Source organism: Pteropus vampyrus, unplaced genomic scaffold (assembly GCF_000151845.1).
Source record: "Pteropus vampyrus isolate Shadow unplaced genomic scaffold, Pvam_2.0 Scaffold463, whole genome shotgun sequence".
NCBI lineage: Eukaryota > Metazoa > Chordata > Mammalia > Chiroptera > Pteropodidae > Pteropus > Pteropus vampyrus.
The window spans coordinates 740,116-755,017 of NW_011889244.1; the positions used below are offsets into that span (position 1 = coordinate 740,116).

Sequence of the window (14,902 nt, forward strand, 5' to 3'; positions counted from 1 at the left end):
TCTGGCAAAAGTCTGGTTTCTGATGGGTAACAAAGAAGCTGGTGATGTGATGGTTAAGAATGTGCATGTGTTAGTGTTCTCAGTGATGGTCTGAGCATTATGTATGCTATTTAATTCAGCTGAATATGTTTCACTGAAAACTCCTGTATTCCAAAATTTGTTTTACAATGTCTGTGGGCCTGGAGTTGAGTTTCTGGCTTGCACTGACATAGCGATATATCCCCTGAGTAACATGCCTGAGAAGTTACCACAACGGGCTGTGCATTTCTTCCATATTGTCGCTGGTTTTCAGAAACTTATAAACAACTGACTGAATCCTCTAAATTAAAAGTTGTCAGATGTGATGATTCAAAAGTTCCTACAGCAAAGTCTGACTGAATAAACTTAGAAAGCTGGGGAGACACAGACCAATTACAGGGAATAAAGCTGTGTCGAGAGAGTAGTCTTAAACTCTGAATATTAGGGAAATTCTGATTCATGCCATGAAAGTCTGGAAAGAACTTACACTGTTGTAGGTCTTGTTGGGGACAACCAAAAACAGACTTGTCAGAATTCCCATCTGCAAGCCAGCCGTGAACTTGCAGAAGCCTCATTTTCTGGCTCAATTTCTTGTGCTTTTTTGAGTGCTGCAGCTGCTGCTGTGACTGTAGCTACCTGCCCTGAACTTGAGTTGTTGCTGCTGGTGATCTGAACACATAAAGGTACACTTATAAAAACAAGTCAAGATTTTCTGTTATGCTAACAGATAAAATCCTCACTAGAAAGTCATATCTGAAAATTTCTTCATTGTATGTATTTGATGTCTTCAAATCAATGTGCAAGTCTTTCCTAGGCCTATATATGTTACTGTTACTATCGAATGGAAAGAACCTTACGTGCTATCCAGAAAGCATCGAGTTCATGTCCTGAGACAGATCCATTAACTCATATTTTAGGCCATTATCATTTCCCACTTGGCACAATATTATATTGCCAATGACTGCCTTCATGCATAGATTTATTTTTTATTTTTTTAAAGTTTCTTCAAAGGCTACACTATTTGAAACAGGATAGAAACACCTGGATGCATTTTGTTGCATCACAGCACTCATAAGAAAACTAAGATTATAGGATCTTATTTAGAGTTAAATTGATAGTAGACTTTGTCCCATGATGCTGCCTCCAGCTCTCATGGGTAAAAGATCCATTATGGCAGGGAAAAGACTGACTGTCTCATACAGCACAGCCTCTCCCGTGGTAAACATTAAAGGTGACTTCTATTTTGTGTAAATGCTCTGTTCTCCTTCGTTTTGGGCTTAGTTGCACTGACATAATCTAACTTGCCATTTTGAAAAACCAAGAGTGCATTTGGTGGAACCCAGGTACCCTGCCTTTCTTTGGTGAGGAGCCAGTGTGGGTTGTGCCCACTCTTCAGGCATCTCGACAGCCTGATCCTCCCTTGCACAGCCCTGCTTTGGTATATTCTAGAATATTGTTTCCTTTGACATCCTGGACAGTAGATGTGAAGTTTACGCTGTGTTTCATTCTAAGATGAATATTTTGTTCAGATTTTAAGTCTGAAATGGAGGTTAAAATGTGGCTGGAGCAGCTATTACATAAAGTTAGTGGAGGTGGAGAACAATCCATCTGTCTCTTCTTCTGTCCATGAAGTTGCCTTAATTTCCCTTGGAAACTCTTGCCAGGAATCTGGATGAATTATCCAGCCAACTCCTCAATTGGCAGATGAAGCACATCTTCGTAAAAGATCTGTGGGATGCTGGGGTGGGTTGTCACAGATATTGGCAGTGCGAGGCCACCAACTCCAGCAATTCTTTGGGGAGACATATGCTGGGAGAGTTTAAATGCCTTGTGTGGCTGATGCTGGAACCCAGCTCTGCCTTCAGGATGGTTAAATTCATATAGCCTGTGCTATGTGACATCAGAAGGGAACCCTAGGAGTCATGAATAGTAGGAGAAGCAGAAAAGACCAACACGTCTATAGTGACTACCCATATGAAACCATTCGGAGCCTGAAATAAGAATTTTCTTTACCTGTCAGGCCTTTTGTGAGTTTTGCTCTTCGGCTCGGAGATCGATGGTCTACACCCGCTGTGGCACTGCAACTCATGACCGTCTGAGCAGCCTCTGGAGTGAAGAAGGTACCCTAGCCTGACCCCACTTTCTCACTTGTGGAGCTTGGGCGCCACCAGGGTGGTGTCCACATGCATGCCCGTTGCCTGGGGCGGGGTGGGGAGGGGTCTCGGGCACACTGCACAGTCTAGAATTATTTATATTAATTAAAAAACCTGGACATAACCCAAATATTCAACAAAAGAACAACACAACGGGATACTACACAGCTATTAATAAAGACAAATTGTAGCCTTAATTTTTCCAAAGCTTAGAAATGATTTGGGATTGAAGCAAATAATAAAAAGGAATATTTATACAGGGTTTTTTTTCCTAACTCAAAATCAGCACTGTTATGTCTTCCTAATAAAGAAGATGTAAAACACTCCTACAAGGACAAGGTATTCTTGAAAATAGTATGCAGTGCCCAGTGGATACTCTATCACAACTGCATTTTTCCCCTTGATGGTTTTCAACATGACATATGTGCTTGGAAAGGGCTTTTTTTGTATTCCCGGTAAGTCATTTTTTACTTGGCCTCTTAGCTATATTATTTCTTCTCCCCCTCCCCCACCCTGAAAGAGCATTAAGAACTGATAGAATCCACATACTATACTGGGAAGGGGTCTCGACAAGGTGAACCATGAGAGAGGAAAAGTGATTTTCCAAAGGAAGTGGGGAAGGAGTTAACTTGGTAATTTCCAAGGTCCCATTCATGTTTTTTTAAATTGTGGTCAAATATACATAATGTAAAATTTATTATCTAAACCTTTCTCGATGTGCAATTTAGTGGCATTGATTACATTCCTGTAGTGCAATTAGCACCATTACCCATCCACAGAAGTTTTCTACCATCTCAAACTGAAACTGTATCTTTTTTTTCCCAACAAAGTAAAAAGGGGGCTTTATTTGCGGGAGCCGGGAGTCTAATCCCATGTCGTCACCGGACTCCTCCAATTCCACCAACTCCTCCTTCTTCTCGTCTTTCTTCTCCTCTGCTGCTGGGGCGGAACCAGCAGCAGGAGCCGCAGACAGGGAGCAGGACCGCGGGGCGGGGCGGGGCGAGTCCGCCACAGCCCCACTGGCGGGAACCCGCCAGCTTGCCAATACTCTGGGAGATGACGCCTTGGGTGTTTTTTCTGTTCAGCTCACTGATGACCTTGTTGAGCCAGTCCTCGTTCGCCTTGATGCCCACACTGTCCAGTATCTTCTTGATGACTGTGGCGTGCTGGGGGAGGCATTGCTCCGGGCACAGCCAGCAGGTAGGAGGCAACATAGCTAATCTCCAGTCTCTGAGGTGGCAGAGTGGCCTCCCCAGGAGACCTCTGTAGTGTCAGGAGAGAAAGCTGAAACTCTGTATCCTTTAAACGACAACTCCCTATTCTTTCCGTCCTCCAGCCCCTGGTAACCGCCATTCCACTTTCCTTTTTTTATGAATTTGATTCTTCTAGAAACCTCTTATAGTGAAATCATTCAATATTTGTCCTTTTGTATCTGGCTTATTTCATTTAACATAAAGATCCATGTTCAGAATTCCAGGTTTAACATCTATCAGAATGTTAGTCGTTTTTAAGGCTGAATAATATTCAATTATATGTATATACCCTAAATTATTTACCCTTTGACTTTTTCTTTTTGGTGGACATTTGGGTTGTTTCTACCTTTTGGTCATTGAGAATAATGCTGCTATGAACATTGGTGTACAAATAGCTGTTTGAGTCTCTGCTTTCAATGCTTTGGAGTATATACCTAGAAGCAGCATTGCCGGGTGATATGGCAATTCTGTGCTTAATATTGTCTTGCACAGTATCTGCACCATTTTACATTTCCACCAGCAATACACTATAGTTCTCTACATTTTCTCAACACTTTGTTATTTTTGGGGGTGGAGGGAAGTGGTTGGTTTTGTTTGTAGTTTTGTGGGGATTTTTTTTTTTATATTAGCCATTCTAATGGGTGTGAAGTAGTATCTCATTATGGTGTTGATTTGCACATACCTAATGATTAGTGATGTTGAGCATCTTTTCATGTTTTTATTGGCTGTTCACATATCTTTGGAGAAATGTCTATACAAGTCCTTTGCCCATTTTTGAATTGGGTAGTTTGTTTTGTTACTGAGATTTAGGAGTTCTTTATAAAGTCTGGATATTATTCTCTTATCACATTTATGATTTGCAAATAATTTCTACCATTCTATGGGTTGCCATTTCACTCTGTTGATAATGTCCTTTGATACACAAAAGATTTTGATTTTGATGTACTTCGATTTGCCAATTTTTTATTTTGTCACTTGTGTTTTTAGTGTCATATTCAAACCCAATATCATGAAGTTTCTCCCCTATAGTATATTCAAGGAGTCTTATAGTTTTAAAACTTACAGTTTAAGTCTTACAGTCTTCGGTCCATTTTGACTTAATTTTGTATATAATGTAAGTTATGGGTCCAACTTATAGTTGGCATACATTATTATATTAGCTTAAAGTGTACGGCATAGTGATTAGACATCTATAAAACTCAAAAAGCGATCACACCAATAAATCTAGTGCCTCTCTGACACTGTACATGGTAATTACAATATTATTGGCTATATTCCTTATTCTATACCTTATATACCCATGACTGTTTTGTAATTACCAACTTGTACTTCTTAATCCCTTCTCCCTTTTCACCCACTCCCCAAACCTCCTCCCATCTGGTAATCTTCAAAATGTTCTCTGTATCTATGAGTTTGTTTTTGTTTTTGTTTGTTTATTTTGTTCTTTAGATTCCACATATACATGCCATCATATGACATTTGTCTTCCTCTATCTGATTTGCTCCACTCAGCACAATTCCCTCTAGATCGATCATGAAATATCTTTTTCCATCCTCTTCCTTTTAGTCTGTGTGTGTCTTTTAATCCTAAGCAAGTCTCTTGTAGGCAGCCTATATAAGGGTCTTGTTTTCTTATCCATTCAGCCACTTTATCTTTCGATTGTATCATTTAATTCTTTTTCATTTGAAGTACTTGTTGATAGATATGTAGTTATTGCCATTGTTTATTTAGATTTTTGATATATGTTTTTTCTTCTTAAAGAAGTTCCTCCAACATTTCTTGTAATACTGGCGTGGTGGTGATGAGCTCCTTTAGCTTTTTCTTTTCTTGAACTTCTTGGGAAGTTCTTTATGTTTCCTTCGATTTTAAATGATAGTTCTGCTAGGTAAAGTAATCTTGGCGGTAAGTCCTGAGTTTTCATCTCTTTGAATATTTTGAGGCAAGCCCTTCTGGTCTGCAAAGTTGCTGTTGAGAAATTAGCTGCCAGTCTTATGGGAGCTCCCATGTAGGTAACTAACTGTCTTTCTCCTGCTGCTTATAAGATTCTCTCTTTGTCTTTAACCTTTTGGCATTTTAATTATGATGTGCCTTGGTGTGAGCCTTTTTGGGTTCATCTTGTTTGGGACACTCTGAACTTCCTGGAGTTGTATGTCTACTTCCTTCACCAGATTAAGGAAGTTTTCCATCATTATTTCTTCAAATAGGTTTTCAATTACTTGTGCTCTCTCCTTGTAGGGTAGTCCTATGATGTGACTGTTGTTATGCTTGATGTTGTCCCAGATGCCCCTTAAACTATCTTCGTTTTTCTGAATTCTTTTCGTTTGTTGCTGATCTGATTCGGTGTCCTCCACCATCCCATCCTCTGTGTCGCCAATTCCATCCTCCTCTTCATCCACTCTGTTGATTCCCTCTAACATACTATCTAACTCAGGTTTATTATTCTTCATTTCTGACTGGCTCCCTATTATTTTTTTTATCTCTATTTTTATGTTTTCTATCTCTTTGTTAAAGTTCTTACAGAGTTCATCTACTATTCTTCTAAGTTCCTTGAGCACCCTTATAACCAGTGTTTTGAACTCTACATCTGGTAGATTGCTTGTCTCTATTTTGGTGAATTCTGTTTCTGGAGCTTTGTTCTATTATTTCATGTGGGACACGCTTCGTTGTCTCCTCATTTTGGCAGCCTCTCTGTGTCTGTTTCTATGTATTAGGTAGGGCTCCTATGACTCCCAGTCTTAGTAGAGTGGCCTCATATAGTAGGTGTCCTGTGGGGCTCAATGGCACAGTCCTGGGAGGGGTCCAGCTGCAGGCCAAGTTCAGCTGCAGCCTATGCAATTCCAGGGCCGCCTGGTAAGAGTCACCAAGCAATCCACAGATGGCTGCCACTCGTGCTGGGCTTATAGGTGCCTCGAGGGGCCAACTCAGAAACTGAGGCTGGCTGCCACTAGTGCGGGGCTTGAGGCTGCTCGGCAAGGGCATGCCGAGGCTAGATGCTGCTTCTTTGGGTTTTGCGAGCCTTTGAAAGCTTTTATGAAAGTTTGAAGCAGGAGCCAAGAAAGCCCATTTGTATGGAATCAACCTCTGGAAGAGGCTTGGGTGGGCCCGCAAGTTTGGAAAGGTAGAATCTCAGGGAATTCCCTGGGTGGAGCGACCTGTGTTATCCTGGGGACACAAATATTTAGTAGAACAGTCTCTATGTATGTTTTTATGCCACTATCATGCTGTTTTAATTACCACAGCTTTGTAGCAGGTTTTGAAATCAGGAAAACTGAGTCCTCCAACTTTGTTCTTCTTTTTCAAGACTCTTGACTATTCAAGGTCCTTTAAGATTTCATATGAATTTTAGAATGAGTTTTTCTACTTCTGCAAAATTTGTTGTTGGAATTTTGATAGAGAATGTATTGAATTTGTAGATCACTTTGAGTATTATAACATTCTAACAATATTAAGTCTTTCAATCCATGAACATGGAATATCTTTCCATTTATTTATGCCCTTAATTTCTCTCAGCAATGTTTTGTAACTTTCAGTATAACTTTTGCCTTCTTGGTTAAGTCTATCCCTAAGTATTTGTTCTTTTTGATGCTGTTGCAAATGTAATTGTTTTCTTAATATCCTTTTTAATGTAGTTCATTTTTTTCTTGTTAAATTCTTCTCATTAGTTGACTTTTGTTATCAGCTGATGAAAAGCCAAAGAACTCACTGAAAACTTTACCATGAGGTAATGGAAGACACCATTGAACAACATTCCACATATCTTGTTCTAAGGTGATTACATGTAAAATTAATTTTCTCCCCGTGATTTTTATTTGGATAAGAAAGAGTATATACAGATATTTGTTTTGTAATGATTCCAACTCCTCTTATAGATCTTATCACAGTTTATCCTCTAAACTCTGACCAAACACACTTGGCAGGGGATTTTTGCCTCAATCTACCCCTCCACTTTGAATGGCCTTTAAAAATCTATCCAAATTCTCCTTCTCTAGGATACCACTGTCTTCCTACTGAATGGTATTTTAGAATAAATTATTTTGAAGATTTTTATTATTCATTTTCTGCTAGTATTTCTAGTATTATTGGTGTGAACATAAGGAAATTTATTCCTGGACTACTCTAGCTATCTAGTTCCCCTAAATATTTTCAGGTGAAACCAATTCTTGTGTTAGTTTACTATAGCAAGGTATGTTTCTTTTCTGTGCATCAATTTTCTTATCTGAAAAATGGATGTAAACTTGCCTTGCTTCTTTCTAAGGGAGGCTTTGTTAATCAAATGAAATAATATGTGTAAAAAATCTTTAAATGTTCAAAAGTGGCATATGTCTTGTATAATAAGTCCTCATTATTAATAATGACAGCTACCATTAGGCTGAGTCCCTGATACATTCTGGGCGCTTGTGCCAAGTACTTTATTGACATTATCTCATTTCACTTTTCATAGCAACTCTATTATTCACATTTTACAGGCGAGGTGGTTAAGTAATTCACCTAATGGCACACAGAAGCAGAATTCAAGTCTGTCTGAATCGATAGCCTGTGCTCTTAACCATCATACTCTATGCCTCAAGAATATTTATTAAATGTGCAGTACCAAATGTGATGATGATGTCACTTGGATGGTGTCCAAATAACGGAATGTCTGTGATTGTTTAGGTGGTCCCTCCACTGATGATTTAGCCACAAACTAGCAATAACAATTAAAAAATAACTTGTTTGTGTAGCACTGACTGTACAGTACAGACATTTATACCACCTCATTTAATCCTATCAACACTACTTTAACCAGAACAGATGTTAACCTCAATTTATTGGTGCTAAACAGTGCCTCACAAAGGCTGATAGTGCGACACCCCAAGGGCTTGCTCAGTGCCAATGCTGGATTTTTTTCCTAACTGGGTTTTGTGTTTGTGACTCTACACTTGTTGACCTTTGGTAGCTTTATTTTTATTTTTTAGGAAATGGAAATCATCAGTCAATAGCACTTCTTAAATATCTAACTTCTTACTGATCAGAACTCTTCTAGGTCATTCTTAAAGTAATCATTTGTTTATTTATCATGGTAATTCTCCTACACTAATGATTTTCATCCTTGGGGGCTGTATTAACTTTCTATGGTTGCTGTAACAAATTATCACAAACAGTGGCTTAAAACAACACAAATTTACTGTCTTTCAGTGTTGTAGGTTAGAAGTACAACAAAGGTGTTATTGGAATAAAATCAAGGTGTTTGCAAGACTGTGTTTCTTTCTAGAGGCTCCGGGAGAGACTCTGTTTCTTTGCTTTCTCTAGCTTCTAGAGACACCCATGTTCCTTGGCTCATGGCCCCTCCTCCATCATCAAAGCAGCCACAGCAGATCACCTGGTCATCTCACATGTCACCCTGGCCTCCCATTCTGCCTCTCTCTTTCAATTCTATGGACCCTCGTGATTTCATATGGCCAACCTGGACATCTAGGGTAATCTCACTATTTTAACATCAGCTGACTAGCAACTTTAATTTCATCTGCAACTTTAATTCCCCTTTGCCATATAACCTAATTTATTCATAATTCCCAGGCCTTTATTCTGTCTGGCACATGGGCTCATTTATGTTTAAATGAAGGATAAATTTGATTAGCATAGTTAGTTGAAGTGACTTTCCTTACTGTATATCTATTTCCATAATGGGAAAGGGAGAATTGACTTTTCGGTAAGGAGATTGTATTCACAGGCAAACTGCTCCTTAGGGAGAGGACCAGATGCTTGAGCGAGCTACGCCCCCTGGTGGATGCCTTTACTTTGCAGAGACATCCTAGAGTTATTGTGTTTAACTTGGCTCCTGTTCCTTTTTGTTGGTTGAGAAAGTCATGAGATAATTCAGGCTTTCCCCCACTGTATCTGTAGCCTCATAACTTCCTTTTCAAAGTGATATCTAGTGGCTCCCCTTTATGTTCAAAATAAATTTCAAACTCCTGAGCATGGCCAACAAGATTTTTCATAATACTGCTCTCTTTTCAAACCTCATCGGGTTATTGTTTCCAGTTTAATGAGGTACTAAATATCAAATACCTAGTATGAGGTTGATATTTCATCAAGGAATTTAGTTGCAAAAACAAAAAGGCAAACCTACTTTAGTTCATGTAAAGACATTTGTTAAAGAACATGAGACTGTCTGGGGGGCCCAGGAAATCAGGCTTGGACGTTAAGGAGCAGGAATGGTGCCCAATTACAATACTGACTGCTTCAGTGGGAGACACAGGCCTGGACAAGGGGTGCAACCCAGCCAGTGCTGCCTTCCTGTCACCCTTGCCAAAAACAATTCTTCCAGACAACCCCTTATTTATATCACATTTCTGAATTGATGATTGACCTGGGCACTTCTGATTGACAGAGTTCAGTTTCCATATCTATACCCTAGCCACAAAGGAAATTGGAAAAGTGAGTTTCTGGTTTCTGTATTGGGAAAGGAAGGACTCAAAAGGTATAAAATTCTCCAAACATATAAAGGTTAAAAAGTTGCCAGAAAGCTTGACAAACGTTCACTTTAGTAGGTAATCAATACAATAGTCCTCCCTTATCTGAGAGGGATACGTTCCAAGACTCCTAGTGGATGCCTGAAACCTCAGAAAGTATCAAACTCTATATATTCTATTTTTTCTCTATACATGCATACCTATGATAGTTTAATTTATAAATTAGGCACAGTAAGAGATTAACAACAACAACTAATATTTAAGTAAAACAATGGTAACAATACACTGAAATAAAAGTTATGTGAATGTGGCCTCTCTGTCTTAAAACATTGCACAGTACTCACAGTACTTCTTCTTATGATGATGTGAGATGATACAGTGCCTACATGATGAGATGAAGTGAGGTGAATGATATAGGTATTGTGATGTAGTGTTAGACTAGCATAAGGGTTACTTGAACACAAGCACTGCAATACTGATAGTTAGTCTGATAATAGATGGCTACCTAATGGGAGGGTGGTGTATACAGCATGGATGTGCTGGACAAAGGAATGATTCATGTCCTGGGAGGGGCAGGACAAGACAACAGAATATCATCATGCTACTCAGATTGGCATACAGTTTACAACTTACGAATTGTTTATTTCTACAATTTCTCGTAGACGAGGGGAGACTACTGTGGTACCTCTTTTCCCCCAGGGAAAATAACATACTAGAATGAGCACATAAACATCCATAAACAGGTTAGATGACTATAGTACTTGTGGAGTTCACTGTAAAGCTTTATCATGAAAACTTTTGAACATATACTAAGCTTCAACTGCATCAACTATGGTTAATCTTTTTTTAGCTATGCTTGTACTCATTCTCCCATTTGCTACCAATTATTTTGAAGCAAATCCCAAACTTAACATTTTTCATTTATAAATATTTTGGCATGTATCTCTAAGAGATGAGAATTTCTTGTGAATTTTTGATTATAGAGAAGCAATATGGCACATCCTCTTTTCTGGATTTACGTGAGTACTCAGATTCTCCTTCAGGAGAACAAGTATTTATCTAGTAAACACTGCATGGAAGATCCTGGAATAGATAGCCCACAGTATTCAGGAGCTTACAATCTGTTCATTTATTTATCTTTTCATCCCTTCAGCAAAAGATTAGTAAGTACCAGCTACCTTTACCACACTTTGTTTGACACAGAGATGAATAAAAATAAAACTATAGTCGTTGCTTTTAGGGAGCTTTGTGGAGAGTAGACAAAGGCCTGAAGTATTAAGTAACAAAGCAGGAGATACACTATTGGTCAGTAAACAATAAAGAGAAATTATCAGGTACTAGGTGATTGATCACCAAATGAAGCAAGGAAAGAATAGGCAACACTCTCTGTTTTTATGGAATGTTTTTAATATGCCAATTCACAGTTACTCATAGGTAGAAATTACCTACCTATTTAAGATTATTGAATATCTTTGACTGAGGATTATTCAATCCAAGCACAGAAATTTAAAACAAATTTTAAAACAGAAAGAACATTGCCTAATATATTTGTGAAAATTTCCTTTTAGGGCACTCCATAAAAGCACATAAAGTTCCCAAATAACATTTTTTTTGCAAATGTTATGTGTTATTCCCTAGGGGTGTACTTACAGATGTGCAGTTTCAATGATTTCCAAGCCCAGAGTCCAACATGAGACTCTTGATGGCTCTAACAAGCTGGCGTGGGTGTGGGAAAGAAATGCAAACCTTATGTTTATAATAAAACATGATAAATAGTACCAGAACTGAGCTGAGTTTTAAATTTTCTACTCAAATTTTGTAAGTGCAGCCATCTTCAAATCGTGCATTTCCATCATTTTCAGTAAAGATTCAATTGCGAACAAGCGAGAACATGTGAACCAGACAAGTTGGTCTAGTGCTTTGGAAAATCCTCAATTTGCTGCATTCTGGCTCTGAACATATTATGACATACATCAGGTAGCATATCTTAAATCAACACCATCCAAAAACCTTGGATGGGAGTTCCTGGATGTATAAAGTGCAATATTTCACATAAAAAGCATAGGGCAAAAGTTATCACCCCCAAAATAAGGCTAGAGTTTTCAAGTATGACAAACTAAGCTGGGATGGACAGAACCTGCAGAGTGATCAGGTCCTTGGCTAAGTTCTTCTTCAATATGGCTTTCTGTATACAAGTCATTTGGAAATGACTATCAAAGAGAAGACCAAAATTGTGACCAAGAAGTTCAAAACCAAATGTCTTTTAAAAAGATGTTCCACCTGTTCTCAGAAAATTATAAGTCATTGAAAAAAAGAAATTGAAGATGATACAAATAAATGGAAGCATATACTATGCTCATGGGTAGGAAGAATTATCATTCAAATGGCCATACTACCCAAAGCTATCTATAGATTCAGTGCAATTCCTATCAAAATACCAATGACATTTTTCAAGGTGCTAGAACAAATAATCCTGAAATTTATGTGGAACCATAAAAAAAAAAAATAGCCACAGCAATCTTGAGAAAGAAGAACAAAGTTGGAGGTATCACACTACCTGATATCAAACTATACTACAAGGCTACAATAATCAAAACACATGGTACTGTCATGAAAACAGATACATGGATCAATGGAACAGAATAGAGAACCCCAAAATAAATCTACTCATTTCATATCTGACAAAGGAGGTAAGAATATAAAATGGGGTAAAGACAGTCTCTTTAATTATGGTGTTGGGAAAATCGGACAGATACATGCAAAAAAAAAAGAAACTGGACCATCTTCTTACACTGTATACAAGAATAGACTCAAAATGGATTAAAGCTTTAAATGTAAGACCCAAAACCATAAAACTTCTAGAAGAAAACATAGGCAGTAAACCCTCTGATATTACTAACAGTAATTTCTTTTTAGATATATCTCCCTGGGCAAGGGAAACAAAAGAAAAAATAAGCAAATGAGATTACATCAAACTAAAAAGATTTTGTACAGCAATGGAAACCATCAACAAAACAAAAAGACAACCGACTGATTGGGAGAAGATATTCGCTAATGACACATCTGAAAAGAAGTTAATATCCAAAATATATAAAGAACTCATACAACAAAAAAAACCCACAAACAATCCAATTAAAAAATGGACAGAAGACTTGAACAGATACTTCTCCAAAGAGGAAATACAGATGGCTAATAGACATATGAAAAGATGCTCAAGGTCACTAATCACTATAGAAATGCAAATTAAAACCACAATGAGATATCACCTGACACCTGTCAGAATGACTATCACCAATAAATCAAAGAACCAGTGTTGGCGAGGATGCGGAGAAAAAGGAACCCTCTTTGATGATGGGATTGCACATTGGTAGAGCAGCTAATGGAAAATACTGGAGGTTTCTCAAAAAAATTAAAAATGGATATACCTTTTGACCCAGCAATTGCACTCCTGAGTATTTATCCAAAGAAAACCAAAACAATAATTCGTAAAGATCTATGCACACCAATATTCATGGCAGCACAATTTACAATAGCCAAAATATGGAAGCAACCTAAATGCCCATCAACAGATGATTGGATAAAGAAGTTATGGTTCATATAATACAATGGAATATTACTCAACCATTAAAAAAATGAAATCCTACCATTTGCAATGACATGGATGGAACTAGAGGTTATTATGCTGAGTGAAATAAGTCAGACAAAGATAAATACCATATGATTTCACTTATATGTGGAATCTAAGGAACAAAGAGAACAAACCAATCAAAAACAGACTCACAAATATAGTGGTCAGTTTGGTGACGGGCAGAGGGGAGAGGAGTTGGGGGGCTGGGAGAATGGGGTGAAAGGTTAAAGAAGTACAAATTAGTAGTTGATAGATGGTCACAGGGATGGAGAGCACGGCATAGGGAATGCAGTTAGCATAGATGGAAAACCAGAGGAGAGAAGGAGCAATTAGGGGAAGCATTTTATAAACTATATAAATGTCTAACCAATGTACTGTATACTTGAAATTAATAAAAAATAAATTAAGAGGAGTTCCACCAATACAACTAAGACCCTCGTTACACAAGGCAATTGAATGAGAACTGCTGAAGTTATAGAGAACACTGTTCCTATGGATTGTTTTATGTCAGCCCTAAACTTTCTCGGAAGGTGCTGTGAAAAATGGGTAAACGGACCAGCATTGCAGTGCTGTCTGATTCATCAGTGTGACACTAAGGTTCTGCACTGTATCCTTGGTCTCTGGAGGGAAAATATATTTCCTAAAAATCTTTTTCCTGAGATACTTGTGATTAGCTTCACATGAAAGCAGACGGGAGGCTGCTGATGTAATTTTATTTTTATTGTACTTGACTCTTAATTGTTTGGTGGCTGTTCAGAAAAGAGTTAACATAGCCGGCAGGTCTGTTTACAAGGGTGGCCCTTGGCTAGCAATTGGGAATTTCAATTTTAGGAGGGTTACCATGATTAACCGATAAGAGGAGCTCACTGTGCCTAAACTATTTGTACAAACAGGATGTTATGCTGAACACTTGATTTTCTTCTGGGAGTCTGGAATTTGGGATATGTGCCAAACAAAGGATGCCGCTGTGACCAGCCTCCAATAAAAAGCCTGAGTGCTCAGTCTTTAATATGCTTTCCTGGTTGACATTTCACGGGTGTTGTCACAATTGTGCTGAGGGAGTTAAGTGCATCCCATGGGGCTTCACTGAGAGAGGACTCTGGAGCTTTGTGCCTGATTTCCCCAGGACTTTGTCCTTTGTGCCTTTTTCCTTTTTTGATTTTGCTTTGCCTCCTTTTGCTGTACTAAATCATAGCCATGAGGTCATATATATACTGCATCCTCCTAACAAATCATCAAACCTGAGAATGGTCTTGGGACCTTCCAACATGGTGGCTCTACTAGGCTTGTTTAAAAGACGCACAAGAAAATTATAGCCTAGAATTTTGGAAAACCACCCTTGTATTTATATTTATGGACATCAGCATGAAAGAGACTGAGATTTGGGACCCAGATAAA

General features: G+C 38.3%; 1 long non-coding RNA gene and 1 pseudogene across 1 annotated transcript in view; one reads left to right on the forward strand and one right to left on the reverse strand.

Annotated features, from left to right (window-relative positions):
* LOC111732495 overlaps nucleotides 1–2,139 on the forward strand; it is a 119,087-nt gene extending 116,948 nt beyond the window's left edge. Inside the window, exon 3 of the long non-coding RNA XR_002777580.1 lies at nucleotides 2,039–2,139. This is a non-coding gene — a long non-coding RNA (uncharacterized LOC111732495). The remainder of the gene's footprint in view (nucleotides 1–2,038) is intronic.
* A 756-nt stretch (nucleotides 2,140–2,895) lies between these two features.
* On the reverse strand, nucleotides 2,896–3,524 carry LOC105306911 (annotated as a pseudogene).
* Between the last annotated feature and the right edge of the window lie 11,378 nt (nucleotides 3,525–14,902).